Source organism: Macrosteles quadrilineatus, unplaced genomic scaffold (genome assembly GCF_028750875.1).
Source record: "Macrosteles quadrilineatus isolate MER2022 unplaced genomic scaffold, UCM_ALF_1.0 Scaffold_9__3_contigs__length_116548681, whole genome shotgun sequence".
Lineage (NCBI taxonomy): Eukaryota > Metazoa > Arthropoda > Insecta > Hemiptera > Cicadellidae > Macrosteles > Macrosteles quadrilineatus.
In genome coordinates, this window is record NW_026542602.1 from 54,665,280 (window position 1) to 54,683,190 (window position 17,911).

The 17,911-nt window shown below is 34.9% G+C and overlaps 1 long non-coding RNA gene across 1 annotated transcript; it reads left to right on the forward strand.

Annotated features, from left to right (window-relative positions):
- The first annotated feature begins 234 nt into the window (after positions 1-234).
- LOC129002038 (uncharacterized) lies at positions 235-15,493 on the forward strand. The gene is made up of 6 exons (XR_008491526.1): positions 235-553; positions 2,503-2,708; positions 3,439-3,667; positions 6,987-7,168; positions 14,353-14,449; positions 15,369-15,493. It is a non-coding gene; the product is annotated as an uncharacterized LOC129002038 (long non-coding RNA).
- Positions 15,494-17,911: the final 2,418 nt, after the last annotated feature.

Consider the following 17,911-nt stretch of genomic DNA (forward strand, 5'->3'; position numbering starts at 1 on the left):
AAATTGGTTTTAGGTAATATATAGTAAGCTAAAATCATTTTAAAATGTCTTATTTTCAATCTAAAGCTGTGGTATTTGACAATAATACATTTTCATCGGTTGACACTCGCAGTGAATTGTTAGTTTCTCTTACAAGACTAGCCTCAACTCAACTCCTCTTCAATTAATGGACAGAGGAAAAACATTTTTTCGATTCTTTTAGAAGCCGAGAGTTGTGTCTCTTACCTGAGACCAATGATTGGCTTATGATTATTCAAATTCAAATCAAATGGCTCGTTGAATGGTTGTACCCGTTTCAATTTGGTTGGATCGTGGATCGACTACGTGTACTACTAAGCTCTCAGGGCTAGACTAAGCTGAAGCTCTAGTCAACCTGAACCTACTTTAACTTTTCTAAGTTTAGTTCTCTTCTTTTTTATTTTAGTTTAATTCGTTACGTTACCAGTAAGTTAGTTTAGTCATTGACTTCAATGGTACTAGATGCAATGTCTTTTAAGGATTCATAGTCAATGGTTTAGTTAATATTTTTTTAGAAGAATCAAAGTACTCATAGGTTAGTTTTAAAGTTTGTTTACTTTGTTTCATGATAGTAAGTAACTTAAGTAAGCTAAGCAAAGCAAATGATGAATTGCCTTGCATCAAGGAACTTCAGAAAATTTTGTTTATAAATTAAACTTTTGTCGGACTCGGCGCCTCACTAAAATGTTATAATCTTTGACGTTGTTGTGTTTTTTTTTTATTTTAAGTTCTTTACCATAAGTTGCAAAATCCACACAACATTCAAAGTTCCTGTATCAAAATTATGAACTGACTTTAATAGGCCTACCGGTAAGACTTAGGTTCTTTTTTTGGAGGTTATGGTTCTTGGGAACTTAAATGATCAGTGTTGCCACTTTTAGGGTAATTACCCTTTTTTAGGGTAATTTACTGGTCTTAGGGTAAAGTTTAGGGTAATGGTAGATTTAGGGCAATTTTAGGGTAAAACTAAAAGTTAGCATAATAATGGAAATTTTACTAAAAAAATGAAAAAAACTTCAAAATTTGGCAAAAAACGTTCATTACATACTATGGCTAAACCATCATATTCGATTCAAATCGGTTTAAATCGTTTACTATGATGATTTTTTCATAATAAGTTATCCTAATCGATCTTATCAATAGTTGGAAATTATCTGTTTTAGAATGTATTCGATTCTATAACACGTTATAGGCCTAATAAAATATGAAATATTATTCATTACTGGGTTTGATATTTAATTATGTGGCTGAATTGAATTAAACTGGATTATTTTACAAAATGTGTCAAGAAATTACTACTATGTATAGATTAAAGCTTTGGTGGTACCGTACTGTATTTTAAAGATATGATTGTCCAAAAACAGTAGTAATGGGTCGATACAGTAAAAAAATTCGATAGTTCTTGATTCGATATTTTTCGTTATACGATAGTCGATATAGAGCTGATCAATTCAATATCAACATTTTGTGTTCTTCTTTCGGGTGGTTTTTTAGAATCGAGTATAATTTTACGTAAATTGATTGATATTGGAACTTCATTTAGTATAATTAACCATCTTATGTAGGATTTATATGATTTTAACAATGTTTTATAGCATTAAACGCAAATATTAACATTTAGGGTAATTTTTAGGGTAACTCAAAGTAGATTTAGGGTAATTTAGGGTAATTTTAGCCCGCCTTTAGGGTAAAATCGCAACAACGTGGTGGCAACACTGTAAATGATTCAAGTACTGTACCGGTATAACTTTATTTTGTTTACCGTTAGGCGTTAGGTTCTTTTTTTGGAGGTTATGGTTCTTGGGAACTTAAATGATTTAAGTACTGTACCGGTATAACTTTATTTTGTTTACCGTATGTTAAATAGTACCTGGTAAATGCTTAAGTTAGATTACTCTGCATACGAAGTTATTTATGACTAATAAGTAATTTATATACAAAAGCATGGCACTAACTAGGCCTAGCCTTCTGCTAAACTACAGAACAGTGCATCAGTTTTTTTAAACCTAGCCCACCAAAAGCACCAAACCAGCATTTTACTGTTTGCGGGTACACTTCCATATCTGTTGGCACAAACAACCGAATGGGTATTGATAATTCTATTAGGCTATTCTGCCCTCGACCTATTGACTCGCAATATACGCGGGTCCGAAAGCTATTCCGCTTCTCGGCCTATTTATAGGGGTCGCAACGCTAGCGCAGTATGTGGCTGCTCGGAGAACTAATGACCCCGCGCAGGCCATTTGAAATCGCCTAAAATCGTTTTCTAAACTCGTAATATTTTTCCCATTAGGCCTCCAAGATAATAAATAGAGGATTTTTATTTAACAAAAGTTAAAATTATAATAGAAGAAATTTGTTTTCCAAAAAAAAGCTGCACATAAATTATTTTCTATAAACCCGTATACAAGCCCGGGCATTTTACATCACTAACCATGGGAACAATTTGTTATTTTCTTTACAAAATAATTATTCTTCTTCTAGGTACAATCCCCTCACTACACTTGCCAGACCCCTAGGCCTATTTCTTAATTTCCCTACACCTGCAAATGAACCTTCCTTTTTGACCCCAAACTATCCCTCTACCTCAGCCCATTTTTCAGAACCAGAACTTCCTTCTAAGCCACCTATGCAGCAGCACACTCCTCATCGACAGCTGTTGCCAACAAAAAGTGGATGCAATAATGAGAGTGAGTTTAATTTTATTACATTTAAAGTAGGGGTAATCCTGATTAGTGCTTTGATGGTCTATTTTAAATACAGTGTGCGGCAAAATAGACCAATGTCTTTTCTGCATCACACTGTTCAGCAATAGGTCGTCACCGGTTTATCACCCTAAAACTATAATTGCATAAACTAGTTGGTTGATTTTTTGTCATGTGTCAAATTTAATGTGCTCATTCTTTGGCAGTTGTAATGTTTTATCTATGGGTAGGCCTATACATATAAATATACGTGCACATGTATAAATATATTTCAGATTTAATTTTTTTTCTCTGAACGGTTTTTGGGTATAAACGGAAGAGATTTTAAACACGTTTAAACTCATAGAAATAGTAACAAGATAATTAATTATTGATTATTTAAAAGAGCATAGTTTGAAATACATTTGGCTGTGTTTAAACTTTTTAGTTAATATACAAATTTGTACTTAGCTGGGAGTTTATTTGTTCCGGGCATACATTTACCCCACGTTTAACATAGGCCTATAAAATTTTTCTGTATAAGCACATTTCATTATTTTTAGTAACAACTGTATTTCCCATAGGTCTATTTACTGCTGTTGCCGTATTATATTTCTTTCTAGATGAGCTCTAAAGTTGAAAACCATTCAAATTGCAAATACAATTGTTGCATTACATTGTATTTTATGTTTAATGTTGATTTGTGATTGATTTTAAATTAATTTTATATTTTCAGATTATAAATAGACTTTTTGTCATCGTCGGACAGCTCCAGGAAACAGTGGTTGTCCTCACAGACGCTGTGCAAAAAAGCAGAAAAATGGATGACTGTGCCATGTACAACGAAGAACAGGAAAATCGAAAATATGAAATAATAGGAAGGATATACGGTACCAGTTCAGAATTTGAAGGAGGTGGAAGAGTTAGAGAAGATATTAGAAATCCCTCAATTTAATAGGCAGTTGGTAAGTTTGTGTATTTTTCTTTGCACAAAAACATTCTTAACTAGTAACTTATCATATTCAGTATTTTGAACACTGATCTATGCTCTGAGATTCATAGCCGTCAGTAGTTTTCCCACCACAGCAAAGTACATAATTTTGAATTAATAAGTGATGTGGTCATTAATTTCCTGGTGCAGGAACGTTGAAAAAATAATGAATAGGTATCACAAAGTAAACTCAAAGCTGTAGCCTTTGGGTCTTTTTCAGGATGTTTTTATATCAATATTGTACAAACCCTTAAAATCTGAAATAATAGGCTGACCATAAAACATATTGATGCTTAAAAGGGATCGTAACAAGGTCTGACACACTTCCTGGTCAGGATTTTCACTGTCTGACTTTGACGTTTCTGTGCAGAAATAGAACTGTCTAGGTCACATGCTCGATGTTTAATTACAAACCTTAACTAGTCGAAACCTAAGCTTAAAAAGCTATGTTTAAATTAGACTTCATTTTGTCTTAAAAAAAATCCATTTATTTACAAATAAATATATATAAATAGTAAAAATAGCTCCAAGTGCCTTTTAGAGAATTTCCCATGGAGAAGAAACTATTACCGTATGTCTCATGGTAAGACCTTAGACCCTGGACTGATTTACTTTTTTGTTTTGTGGTCCCCAGAGGCCAAAAACGCCATCTGTTCAAATCATATCTAATAGGCCTATATAAAATTCTCGTGTCACAGTGTTTGTCATATATTAATATATAATTAACATATTTGTGTCCGTTGGCGCGATAACTCAAGCAAAAATGATGCGATTTTGATCAAATTTGGTTTAAACGTGTAAACATTTGTTTATTCAAACAAGTTTGCGAACCAGCATAATCGGACTATGGGAACAGGGGTATATGGGGAGTAATTTTTGACCCTAAAAGCACAAAATTTCATAATTTTTCTCCAAAACAATTTTGTAGCTGCTTAAAAATGAAATAATTTTGTATATTGAAGCGTTGTTGTATGCCCAACGTATTGTATTTCATACTTAGCTATCGACATTTTAATTAAAAAACACACCTTAATATCTTCCGCGTTGCAGCAAACCTAAGATACTCACTAAAATTAATGTTATTTAAATAGGAAATAAATCTGAGAATTTTTAGGGAATATTTGATTAGAAATCAAGTTGGGTAAATGGAAATTTGCTTAGTCTGCAGGTTTGATGCGGCGGGAGTATTTTTAATTATTAATATAGGCCTATGTATGAATCTAAACATATGGTGTTTTCGGCCTCTGGGGACCTCAAAACAAAAAAATAAATCGGTCCTGGGTCCAGGTCTTACCATGAGATCTACGCTTATAGTCTATTCTCTTCATGGAAAATTCGCTAAAAAATGTTTACATTTTCCTGAAAAGTGAGTTATGATTGACTAATTGATACTGTTGTCTAAATAGTTAAAGGTTATATCCATACAGTGCTCTGCGGAGGGGTTATGATAAAAAGACACTAAATCTTATATTTTTGGGAATGCTAATATGCCTGCCCTTTAAACTTTAAGGCTAAACTTTACAAAATCAGCCTTGAAACAGTCTACCAATGAGAACAGAGGGAGGAGCCCGGTACAGTAAAAAAGATAAAGACAACTGTTCAGGTTTTCCGCCATCTGTATTAGTCACTAACAGACTTTGGGGTTGTCTTGTTTAAAAATTGTGCATAAAGAAAACACATTAAGTTATGTTCGTCTTATCTTATCTTATCTGACAGGGGCAGGTCGAGACCTTAAAGCACTTCATCCGAAATCAAATTATTGCACACCCCAGATACTTAATTGCTTTCTTGTTGACCTACAAGTTGAGGCGCCCAATGAATGCCTGTAGCTTCCCAATTAGTTCATCCTCAGGAAGATATCTACCTCTAGCCATATTTCCAAGAGTTATCGATCTAGCGTCAGAGAGCTCGTTACAATCAAAGAGTAAGTGATCAGCTGTCTCTTCTGACCTATCACAGTACCTACAGATCGGTTCACCATCATATAAGCCCATCCGTTGTAGATGTTTCCTGAATCTTCCATGACCAGTTATCAGTTCAACAATTAATTTAATTCTTCGTCTGTCTAGTCTCAAGAGGTCACAGGCAACCTTTTTGGAAGGCCTAAACAGAGTAAGCTTGCTGACCCTAAGAAGGGGAACATCGACCCAGCGTTTGCGATGCTTTTCCTTGGCCCATGACGCAATCGCAGAACATACACTGTTTCGTGAGATGCCACAGAAGGGTTGTGGGCCTAACAATGATGTCGCAGAGGCAGTATTTGCCAATCTGTCTGCAGCTTCATTTCCTTTAATGCCTCAGTGTCCTGGCACCCAGCAAAGCGTAAAGTTATTTCTCCTACCCAACTCAGACACAGAAGCAAGACAATCCCACACGAACCTGGAGTTGAATTCGTAAGAGTTTAATACTTTTAAGGTCGCTTGACTATCAGTATAGATATTGATTGTTTTGTCTCTGATATCTTTGTTAAGATGTTCTTGAGCACAAACTAGAATGGCAGTGACCTCCGCTTGAAAGACAGTTGGGTCCCCATTGGAAGACAAATACCAGTGCCTCCATTCATCCAATGCACACCTGCTCCAGTGCCCCCATTTTTGATCTTAGAACCATCAGTATAGCATTCTAAGTCACCTGTGGGTATGGGTCCTTTTCCGCCAGACCAATCCTTACTATCTGGCATTAGTACTTTGAAAGGCTTTCCAAAGGAGTATTTTTTGGACATGTGATCTGAAGGTAAGTCCAATTCATCATTATGTACCACCTGAACAATTTTGGAGTGCCCTTTATTGTTTCCTGAGGCTATCCATAAGTTTTCGCATCTAAGGTGTTGGGCTGTTTTACTTGCTACCACCTTAATATAAATGTCAATAGGTAGCATGTCAAGCAGACAGTCAAGTGCCGCTCCAGGACAGCTGCTTACTGCCCCAGTTATCATAATAAGAGCAAGCCTCTGAACTCCTGCTAAAGCTTTGACAGCTATAGTTGATTCCATCTTTGGCCACCACACAAGCGAACCATATGTAAGGGCGGGTCAAACAACAGATACATACAGCCAGTGCAAAAGTTTAGGCTGTAACCCCCATGTGCCACTTACCATCCGCCTGCATGCCATAAGGGACCATTTGCCACGCTCGTAATGCTCGCTTGTTATGTTCGTAAAAAAATTGACTGTCATTAAATGTGTGAATTGTACAAATTAACACAGCACTTATACTTTCATTAACTTTTTAACAGTTATCTTCATATTATGTCCACTTAATTAAACAATCAAATAATATATATATTTTTTTCAGTTTAAGGTTCTAACCTTGGTTGGGGGGGAAGGATCTAAAAACTATGACATACAACTGCCTACGACGGTTGATGTCCTACCAGGTTGCGGTAGAATACTCTTACAGCGGTAACACTGCAAGAAACAAAGAAAAGACGAAGAAAATTGCATTTTTTAAAACAAATGCCTGCAAAATCGCACACGGTAAGAAGCTAAATGTTTTTTATCACAATTTCTTTAGTGTTAATTGACAATCATGGTACATTGAGCTTGCATTTAACCTTCTGTCGGGCGGATTGATTTTCAAAAACCAAAGGGCGCTCACGGAAGTTACCTCTGGGAGTACGAAAACTATAGCCTACATGAGTTGAGTAAAACCACAGCCACCTCTAATACAAGGCCGCGGCGAGTGAAAAGCGGCAACGTCGCATCAGTGTCTTGGCGTTCGGTCGTTTTACCATTACAGTGAATGGAGGAGTCGCGTACTCTACGTACATAATCGCGTTTCTACTACCTTTAATCATCAGTAATGACGTTAAACTTCTTACTACAGCATGCCAGATAGATGTGATGTGCCTGGATGCAAGAATAATTACGATAGCTCGATTAAAAATGAATAATACATACAGTGTTCTAAGATTCTACTTGATCCACCGCGTAAGCAACAATTGCTTTCTGATATTCTTCGATCAAATTAGACATCTTAAAAATATTCTCGTTTTTGTGTGAAACATTTTTCACGAATATGAGCTTAGATTAAATTTGTAAAAAAATGTTAGAATAAGACAATGATTCGTGTAAATATAGACGCGAGAAGCAAGTTTTAGGTAGTAATACCGTACTTTTTCCTTATTTATTTGTCTATCTTATTGATAAATGCTGTTGTTAAGTGATTAAAATAACTTAAATAAATGCCACTTCAAAGAAATAAGCCGGTGTTTCTGTTAAGTAGGCCTACTAGTAAAAAAATATGCAACCTACTGCACCATCTAACAATAAAAGCATCATAGTCTCCGAATCCAGTCTGAATGTTGATGTGATAAAAAATTCTATTAATATTGTGGAAAGCCATATGGAGGCCTAGCTTCTGAAATCGTTTACAAAATGGCAAACGTTTTTCTTATTAATTATTCAAAGAAAATAAATTATTTAGTCAGTATGCCTTCAAAATGAAAACTTCAAATTTTGTTGTCGCTAACTTATGGTTTCCTCAGGTAGACTAAAACATAATATTCCTATTAAAAATTACTAGGTGTACAATGCAGTTGTCTGCTTGCAATATTGAGCGGAGCCAGCATATTCAATATCAATGATTTTTTTGCATTTTAAATAGAATGCCTATTTGCAGAGGTATCCAAAGTCAATCATAAGTCAGGATTAAGTGAATGAAACGTCTACTTGCAGGAACCGTATTCTATGTTTCATCTGGTTCTCATAAATTAAATGTCTACTTGCAGTATCCAATGCCAATGATATATTTGGTTCGCATAAATGGAATGCCTATTTACAGATTCTAAAGTCAATAGTACGTATGGTTCACGTAGACGGATTGTTTACTTGTAGTATCCAAACCCAATGGTACATGTATAAATGAATAGTCTACTTGCAGTATCCTCAATAAATCAATGGTCCATTTATTTTGTTCACATAAATAAAATGCCTAATTTCAGTATCCGAAGTCAATGGTAGGCTTAGGCCTACTTCTGCTTCACTTATATGGGATGTCTATGTGCAGTATTCAAAGTCAATGATACGTCGGGTTCAAGTCAACGAATTGTGTTATATTTGGTTCACATTAGTGGAATTCCTATTTGTAGACTGCAAATAGGAATTGAACATGTTCCAATCAGATAGATATTCAAAGTCTACATTAATTGCACGTCTTGCTCACATAAAATGCTGTAAGTTATTTACAGATTCCAAACGCAATATGGTGCATCAGCCTAATTCCGGCAACCCTTATTATTGGTTTAAGTCCTGTGGTCCGAATATTACCATTTCAGATTTATACCTTCCCATATGGTTGGTTACATGACTGTGCCAAATTTCCTGCAGATCGCTTAAGCCTGTCAGGTGGAGCCTGACATCTGTATTTGTAAAACAAAGGCAGTGAGTGTAGTATAAGAGCTTCGCTTCACTCCGCTCAATAATTTCGATACTGCAAATGAATCATGGTAGGCCTAAGCAATACCTGTATTATTAAAAGGCAATAACGATTATTATTATATTATTATTACCCATTGTATGTAGAATTTGCTTTTCTTTATTTTTTTTCAATGTCTTCTTTCTTCATTATTAAAAAAAGAATCATTTATTTGTACAGAAGACTTATTTGCATTGAACATTCATAAAACTCACCAATTCAATTACCTCAATAACTGTTTACCAGTATTATTGTTGTGAGGGATTGGGGTTAGCCTCACTTAGTATAGGACTATAACTTAGGTCTAGTTTTATTTTAGCAGTTAAAAGTAAGAAATTGTCGTCAACCACTTTCAAAATTTCCCTATTGTGCAATAAAATTTATCAATACAACTATTTTATTGTCTAAGTTACACCATTTAGTCTTAAACCTTACCTGTAAACCACGTGGTTGTGATTTCATTTCGTAAAACGATTTTGTATTTTTAGCTACAAGAACATTTTTTACAAAGTTTCTTGCAAATCAAGGGCGGTGTGATTTTTGTTGGTATAATTATGTTGTAGTGTTTTTTTAATGACCTCGTTTTATCTTCTCCTTATCCAAGCAACATAAACTTAGGCCTAATTAGTTAACTATTCATTGTTGTTAAAAAGAACAGAACCATTTTACAATTAAATATAAACGGCATGGAGTTTAATCACTCAATATAGAACTGATATAGAACTCATTTCGTATTACATACAATATACTATAATATGCTCTTTAGTATTATCCAATTTTTTCTTTTGTACTGTATTTATCATGTGGTAGATTTGTTGACTAATGTTGAGGCTCTTGTTTACTTTTTAGTGTTTACTCGCAAATAATGACATGGCGACCAATTAACCCATAAGGCCCATGTTAAATTTCCAAAAGTTTGCATTCATGTAGGGAAAAGTCCTATGGTCCGATTTGTACCGTTTCAGATTTATACCTTCCCATGGTTGGTTACTATGACTGTGTTAAATTTCATGCAGATCGCTTCAGCCGTTCAGGAGGAGTATTTGTAATAAAAAAGCAGGAGTGTAGTATAAGAGCTTCGCTCCGCTCGCTCCGCTCAAAAATTAATTTTATTTGAACGAATTAGGCTAGATGTTAGTCTCTACAAATCCCAAAGTCTCTACAAATATTGAAGTGGCAATAAGTTAGTCCTACTGTATAACCATTCTTGGTATAGTAGCTTTATTTTGTAAAATTTAAGCACAGTCTGTCTATTAGTTTTTACTATGTTGAATAATACACATATATACAGACACCATGAGATTGTTATATAATAGTGTAGATTATCAAATTAACAAAGGAAATATTTAAAGTTCATCTATATTTCTACATTCATCTTACTTACAATACGGTAAATGCAACCAAAAACATTATGTTTGTATATTTTTAGTTTTAGACATATTGCGGTATGTTGCAATTTTTCACTAAATAAACAACCTAGATTACAATTTTGTCTATTTGACCATACCTTAAAATCTACTAAAATATGTTATTACGTATTTAAATACTTTCATTCATTGATACAGAGCAGCAATACTCTCATTGATGTTCATGGCCTAGCGCGTGTGAAGACGGACGCAGAGGGGGTGTGATTGCGGCGTTGCCAGTTCGAACGTCGCGGCCTTGTATTAGAGGTGGCTGTGGTAAAACTCATCTAATAGCAATAAAACTGTAAGAAACAAATTTTGAGTTTTTACATGATTACTTAAGTTCTTTATAAAATAGTAAGTGTTAATTAAACAATGCACATAGGCTACTTAAGTGTTGTGGATTAAAAAGACTTACTTTTTGTACATATACAGTACTATCATATACAATTTTTAATAGTGTATTACATAAAAACACGTATGGTCTAATAGTCCAGGCAACGAAAGGATATAGAGGGAAATGTTTGGAACACAATTTCTGACCTCGTAACTTTGTTTAGTATAGTTAGGAGGTTAACATACCAAAAGTCCCCGCCTCTAGCCCTTGTGCTGTGGGGGAGGGGGGGGCTTGAAGGTACCATTTTTGGGGTTTTTGCTAATATCTCGGAAACCATGCGTCCAAGTGAAATTATGCTAATATACAAAATGAAAGCCTATTAAATTTCCAGCAAGTTTGTAATTTACTATTTTTCGATATCTTGTATGGTTTTCGCGTTATTTGCCATCAAAAGTTTGTAAATTTGGAAAAATACATTTTTTTTTCATGTTTTTTGTTCTTTTTTACAAGTTGCCTCTTAAACTATGCACCCTAAAAATAAATGCTGGGCATATGGTTGTAGAAAATTAAATTCCCTTCAATAATATATATGACTTTACTAGTTTACCTCCTTCCGTTCAGATTTTAAAGCAAATTAACCGTCAGTATAAAAAAAAATAATTTAATAAAAATTTAAGAAAATTAAAATCTAGTGTTGAGCAAGGAATTTGAAGTCTTGCAACAGCTGTTGACTACTTAATATTTCAATTTATCACCTTACACAGTCAACTAATTGGTTGGAACATTCACTATCAAGTATCTAAGGTGAGTGATGGGCGTCTAAAAATAGCACAGATACCCTATAGAAAATATACACTTGTGGGCTGCCTAACCAGCTTCCTCACACTTGATGATCTAGCTAGACTATTGTAATGGGAAAATATTATAAAAGTGTCTATATGACACTTGAAACCAATCACAACCATTAAATTTAAACAAAGATAAATTACATATTTAAATGAATTAATATAAAACATTACATCGGAGCCTACTATTCTATCCCGTGCTATCTTAGTTTAATAAGGACTACCATCCTCATCATTTTTTATCCTTTTTTCTCCATCGGACCGGACCTATTTTGGAAATGGTATACTGTTTTTCTTCATATTCTTAGTCATCTTTCCCAGGGACAACATTTTGACATTTTTGGCATACTTATTTTAGGCTTGCTTTTTTGCTCCCTGATTTTGCACGAGTACAGTTTTATGTGCATAGGCAGAAAACAATTTTGAGAATATCCTTCAGTGTAGTTTCATGCTGTGTGTGCTCTGCTACTACAGAGTTTTTATTATTCTTTTCCACTCTTACATAAGAGAAGGCAGGTTATTCCCAGCCACAGCTGAACCTTTTGGAATGTACATGATAGAAAACATGTTTGAAAGCACCATCAGTCGGAGGAAGACAAGAGATATTAGGCTTGATGGAGACCGTCGATTTAAAAATTGACTTGTACCTGTATAGATTGAAGTCGAAGTGCACAATACCTCTCTCGCTGAAGCCCATATCAAATCAAGATGTACATTTTCCATACCTTTTGTATTTGGGTGGTGTTGGAGAGGGGGCGTGAAAGACCGATGATGCATTTTGGGCCACTGGGGAATTCAGATACAACTTCGCATAAGCAACCTTGCTTTTCTCAAATGCTGAAGATTTTTTGTCACATCCAGTAGAATCGCTTTCAAAATATCATCTAATCCTTGTTAAGATAGTTTATGGTGCGAGAAAAAGATGTCCCTTACCTTTTTTCTTAGAGAATAAGAGGATAAAAACAATTATGAGGATGGTAGTCCTTTCCAAACTAAGATAGCAAGGCTGAATTGATTCAATAGTAGGCTAAGGCTACTCACTAATGTAATGTTTTATGATAACTCCTACTTAAATATGTCAATTGTCTTGATTTCAATTTTATTGTTGTGATTGGTTTCCAGTGTCATATAGACACTTTTATATGCATAAACATGGTTATAACACCATATTTTCCCATTACAATAGTCTAGCTAGATCATCAAGTGTGAGGAAGCTGGTTAGGCAGCCCACAAGTGTATATTTTCTATAGGGTATCTGTGCTATTTTTAGACGCCCATCACTCACCTTAGATACTTGATAGTGAATGTTCCAACCAATTAGTTGACTGTGTAAGGTGATAAATTGAAATATTAAGTAGTCAACAGCTGTTGCAAGACTTCAAATTCCTTGCTCAACACTAGATTTTAATTTTCTTAAATTTTTATTAAATTATTTTTTTTTATACTGACGGTTAATTTGCTTTAAAATCTGAACGGAAGGAGGTAAACTAGTAAAGTCATATATATTATTGAAGGGAATTTAATTTTCTACAACCATATGCCCAGCATTTATTTTTTTGGCGCATAGTTTGAGAGGCAACTTGTCAAAAAGAACAAAAAACATGAGAAAAAAATATGTATTTTTCCAAATTTACAAACTTTTGATAGCAAATAACACGAAAACTATACAAGATATCGAAAAATAGTAAATTACAAACTTGCTGGAAATTTAATAAGCTTTCATTTTGTATATTAGCATAATTTCGCTTGGACGCATGGTTTCCGAGATATCAGCAAAAAACCGAAAAATTGTACCTTCAAGCCCCCCCCTCCCCCACAGCACAAGGGCTAGAGGCGGGGACTTTTGGTATGTTAACCTCCTAACTATACTAAACAAAGTTACGAAGTCAGAAATTGTGTTCCAAACATTTCCCTCTATACCCTTTTTTTAGCATTCGTTGCCTGTACTATAATGAAAATATTGATTTGTTACAAGGACAACTCATTTAATCAAAGCTCTTAGACAACAATTGCATCAGTGTATGACATAAAAACATCTGCATGGTCCTTATGAAAAATCTTTTTTATAAGGACAACTTATTTTTTCAAAGCTCTTAAAAAAATTGCAATAGTGTATGAAATAAAGTACCTATTGTCGGATGAAATAAATAATTTGTTAGAAGGACTACTCATATTGTCAAAGATCTTTTTCATTAAAAAAATAGTACCCGAACAAACCCGCCAGTGGGCCTTTCCACTAAATCTTCTTCCCTGTCCTCCCTTTCAACACTACCCAACAATCTCGCTATTCGTTCTGCTTCATCCATTTTATAATATCAATAGATACGGTCAAACAAAAGGGCGCACACGGAAGCTACCTTCAGTGACGTAAACCCCAATGTTGTTTGACAACTGGGAAAGGGGTAAGAGTTGCCAAAACCAATCCTGCAAAAGAGGTTCTTGAGGTACGGCAGGCAACAGCCCTGCCAAACACAAACTATGGTTTTTATAATGAAAAATGTTGTGACCCGGAGGTAACTTCCATGATGCGCCCGATGAAAGGTTAATTTTCTCTGAGTTAAACAAGCTCAGACCGGTGATTATAGATGTAGTAATGCCCTCAATCAGAGTTTGGACTCTGTTATTATATACTTCTTTAAAAGGATGGTTGATTTCAGAAGCTGTAAAAAGAGTAAACCCAGTGGCAACTGAGGAAGTAGTGAAGACCTGGATGGGAAAGTGGCTGCAACAAGCAAAATACAGACTAGATCGAAAGTAAGTTAATTTTCTACCTTATAACATTGTAGATGAAGTTAATATATTTTTAGTTTTTGATGTATTCAAACAAATTCTCAAACAACTTTCACCTTTCTTGAAATCAGCATATGATTGACATTGAGTACCTACAATCCAATAAATTGAAGTTGTCTGCCTACCATAAAGCGTGTTGTACGTTAACATGTTTTCTGACTTTATTTTCCGAGTATGTAAATAACTTTTTCAATAGGGCCAACTATACTTATTAAATGTGTTTAAACAGTAAAGGAACACTTGTTACATGACGAACTACAGTGACGTTGATTGTTGATTCCAAAACTTCCTTTTCGAGTGAAGGGAATTTAGTTCACAGGGAAAAATTATCATTCACTGTCATCTTGATTTATATGCATTCCAAGAATGTTCACCATTTTAGGTGCCAAAGAAAATATTTTGGTTGAATGTAATTGATCTTATGCCTAGATGAGGTAGCTTGAAAGCCTAAATTCAATTTCTTTGTCAATTAAAATGTATTGGCGGGTGCTTCCCGTAGCCAATGGGATATAAGTAGGGACGACATTCAGATTCTTGTCATTTGTCTATTGGGTCTGAGGATGATTGGAATGTCCAATCAAAATCGATCACCACTTACCATGTTTTTTGTATATCCCCTACCGTGTTAAAAGACGTTCCTTTTATTTACTTTCCCTTAATCTCAAGGCAACAACTCAAAATTGAAATTATTTATCAGTTTTAAACAGTGTTATTACAAAGCAGGGTTAATTTCTCATCTCGCCCTATCACCAGGCTGACACTTTATTTCTTTAAGCCTCTTCTTAACGAGGTTATGAGGGGTGTATTCTTTATTTGATACGTTCCCTTTTAATACTACTATTAATTTTCCCAGTATCTAATGCCATTGTACAATTTGTTATAGATCTTCTGAAGCAGGCGGAGGAGTTGAAGTTGGAGAAGAAATTGAAGAAGAGGAAGTAAAATAAATAATGGAAATTGTATTTACTATACATAGTAATAAATTATCTTGAAACGTGAATGCCTTGTTTTCTGGACCCAACAGATCTTTTTTATTAATATATAAATTTAACCGATTTTTTATCACTTGAGATTTATAATATGACCTTAATAATTTTTATGGAAAATAATAGGGCTGAAATATGAATGGAAAGTGAACGGTGGGAAATTGCTTTTACGTTAAATATATATTTATACTAGCTGTAACCCGCGGGCTTTGCCCCGTTTAACTTCTTAATTTTCAAGATGATCTCGTTTGCATGGCTCAATCACGTCCTGGTTGAAGTTCGTTCGCTACGCTCACTCACCTTTAGATTGGAGCTCGTTCGCTACGCTCACTCACCTTTAGGTTGGAGCTCGTTCGCTACACTCACTTTCCTTCAGGTTAGCTTGTTCGCTACGCTCACTCACCTCCAGGTTGAAGTTCGTTCGCTACGCTCACTTTCCTTCAGGTTAGCTCGTTCGCTACGCTCACTCGCCTCCAGGTTGAAGTTCGTTCGCTACGCTCACTCACCTTTTGGTTGCAAATTAGCTGTTGTCATAAATGTAAAAGAAATAATAGTGCTGCACCCTGTTGGTAATCCTTGTAACTTTAATGCTATTGAACATCATAGAACAGAACCAACTAGTTAATTTGAAACAGCTGTTAAGATTCATTAATTCCATTTCTCATAAGTTTAACATGGGAAACTCCAGAGCCACTGGGGCGGAGCCCGGAAGGATTTTTGGGATAAAAATATGCCTATATGTTAATCGGGAATATGAGCTATCATCATGCCGAATTTCAGCCCGATCCGACCAGTATTTTTTGCGTTCACTTGTCACAAACATACATCCATCCATACATCCATACATCTAAACTTTCACATTTATAATATTAAGTAAGATTAAATTATTATTATTACAGCTTAAATATTATTATTTTCTCTAATCACACAGTGATTATTGTTTAAAAAATCCAAATTAAACACCTAAATTAAATTATTTAACACTAATAAGACAAATTTGTTAGTATTATCAGTATTACAGTAGGGTCCCGTAAACTCGGCACTGGATAACCCGGCAGTCTGGATAACTCGGCCATCACCTGGCTAAAAAATTAGTGATTTTTTGAGTCCAAAATAAACATGGACACAAGCCAGCTCAAGTATAATAATTTGCAACTCGTACTAAGGAGTTGTACTATATCTGATGACTTAATACTGACTTGTAATATAAATCTAATTGAAAAAGGCGGTTGCTCTTATTTTTAACTCTAGTTCCCGATAACCCGGCATTTCACAAACTCGGCACCCTTCCAGTCCACATTACGCCGAGTTTGCGGGACTCTACTGTATCAACATTCTAAACAACATTATAAAGGTTTAGGGTTATGACATATTGATATCCTTATACAGGGTGTTTTTTTAAAAACTTGCATCTTTATTTATGTAAAAACCGCAATAGATAGAAATATGCAGTTTGCGGGAATCATCTATTGACGTAGGGGGCCCAATTGTTTTGAATTCAACGTTACATTCACATTCCCCCCTTTCCCCCCTGCCCCCAACTTATTTTTTTTAAATAGCAAGGTACCCCTTGTGACATATCAAATGAAAGAGCATGAAAAAAGAAAATTTTTGGTGAAAAAAACATTAAAATCGGCTCATGAATTTGTGAGATAATCCCCCCCTTTTCCCCCTACCCATCAGTTGTTTTTTAATAGCAAGGTACCCGCCCTTGTGACATATCAAATGAAAAATAAATTTCACCAAAAATTTTCTTTTTTCATGCTCTTTCATTTGATATGTCACAAGGGGTACTTGGCAGGGGGGAAAGGGGGGGAATGTGAATGTAACGTTGAATTCAAAACAATTGGGCCCCCTACGTCAATAGATGATTCCCGCAAACTGCATATTTCTATCTATTGCGGTTTTTACATAAATAAAGATGCAAGTTTTTAAAAAAACACCCTGTATATAATACGTGAAGGTGATTTCTACAAAACACTACTCCTCCGTTAATAATGGACGGATTTTTACAAACGATGTGTCAACATTAAGTATTTTTTGACTAGACACCCCCTTTCACCAATTCCTGTAATATAAGTCCTCGCCTCGGGCTTTGCCCCACAGGCCATCAAAATCCCAATGTAATTCTTATGAAAAAATTATTTTGTTTACTAAACAGACGAATAATTTGTATTATTTACAGCTGTTCATAGTAAACACATGATACACACAAGAGCGTTCTTTTTCAGTTTCGATAACTAGAATGGAGTGATTGATTACATTATCTTTGAGTTTCCTCTTTTAAGTCATCGGAAATAATCATGACTGTTATTCGTTTTAAAATAACACCTGTAATACTTTGCAATTGCTCGAATTTGAGCAACAGGTGCACTAGTTTTAAAGTATTTATTGAGAGCTATAACAAAACAACAATTGTGTACCAAGTTCAAAGTGAGTA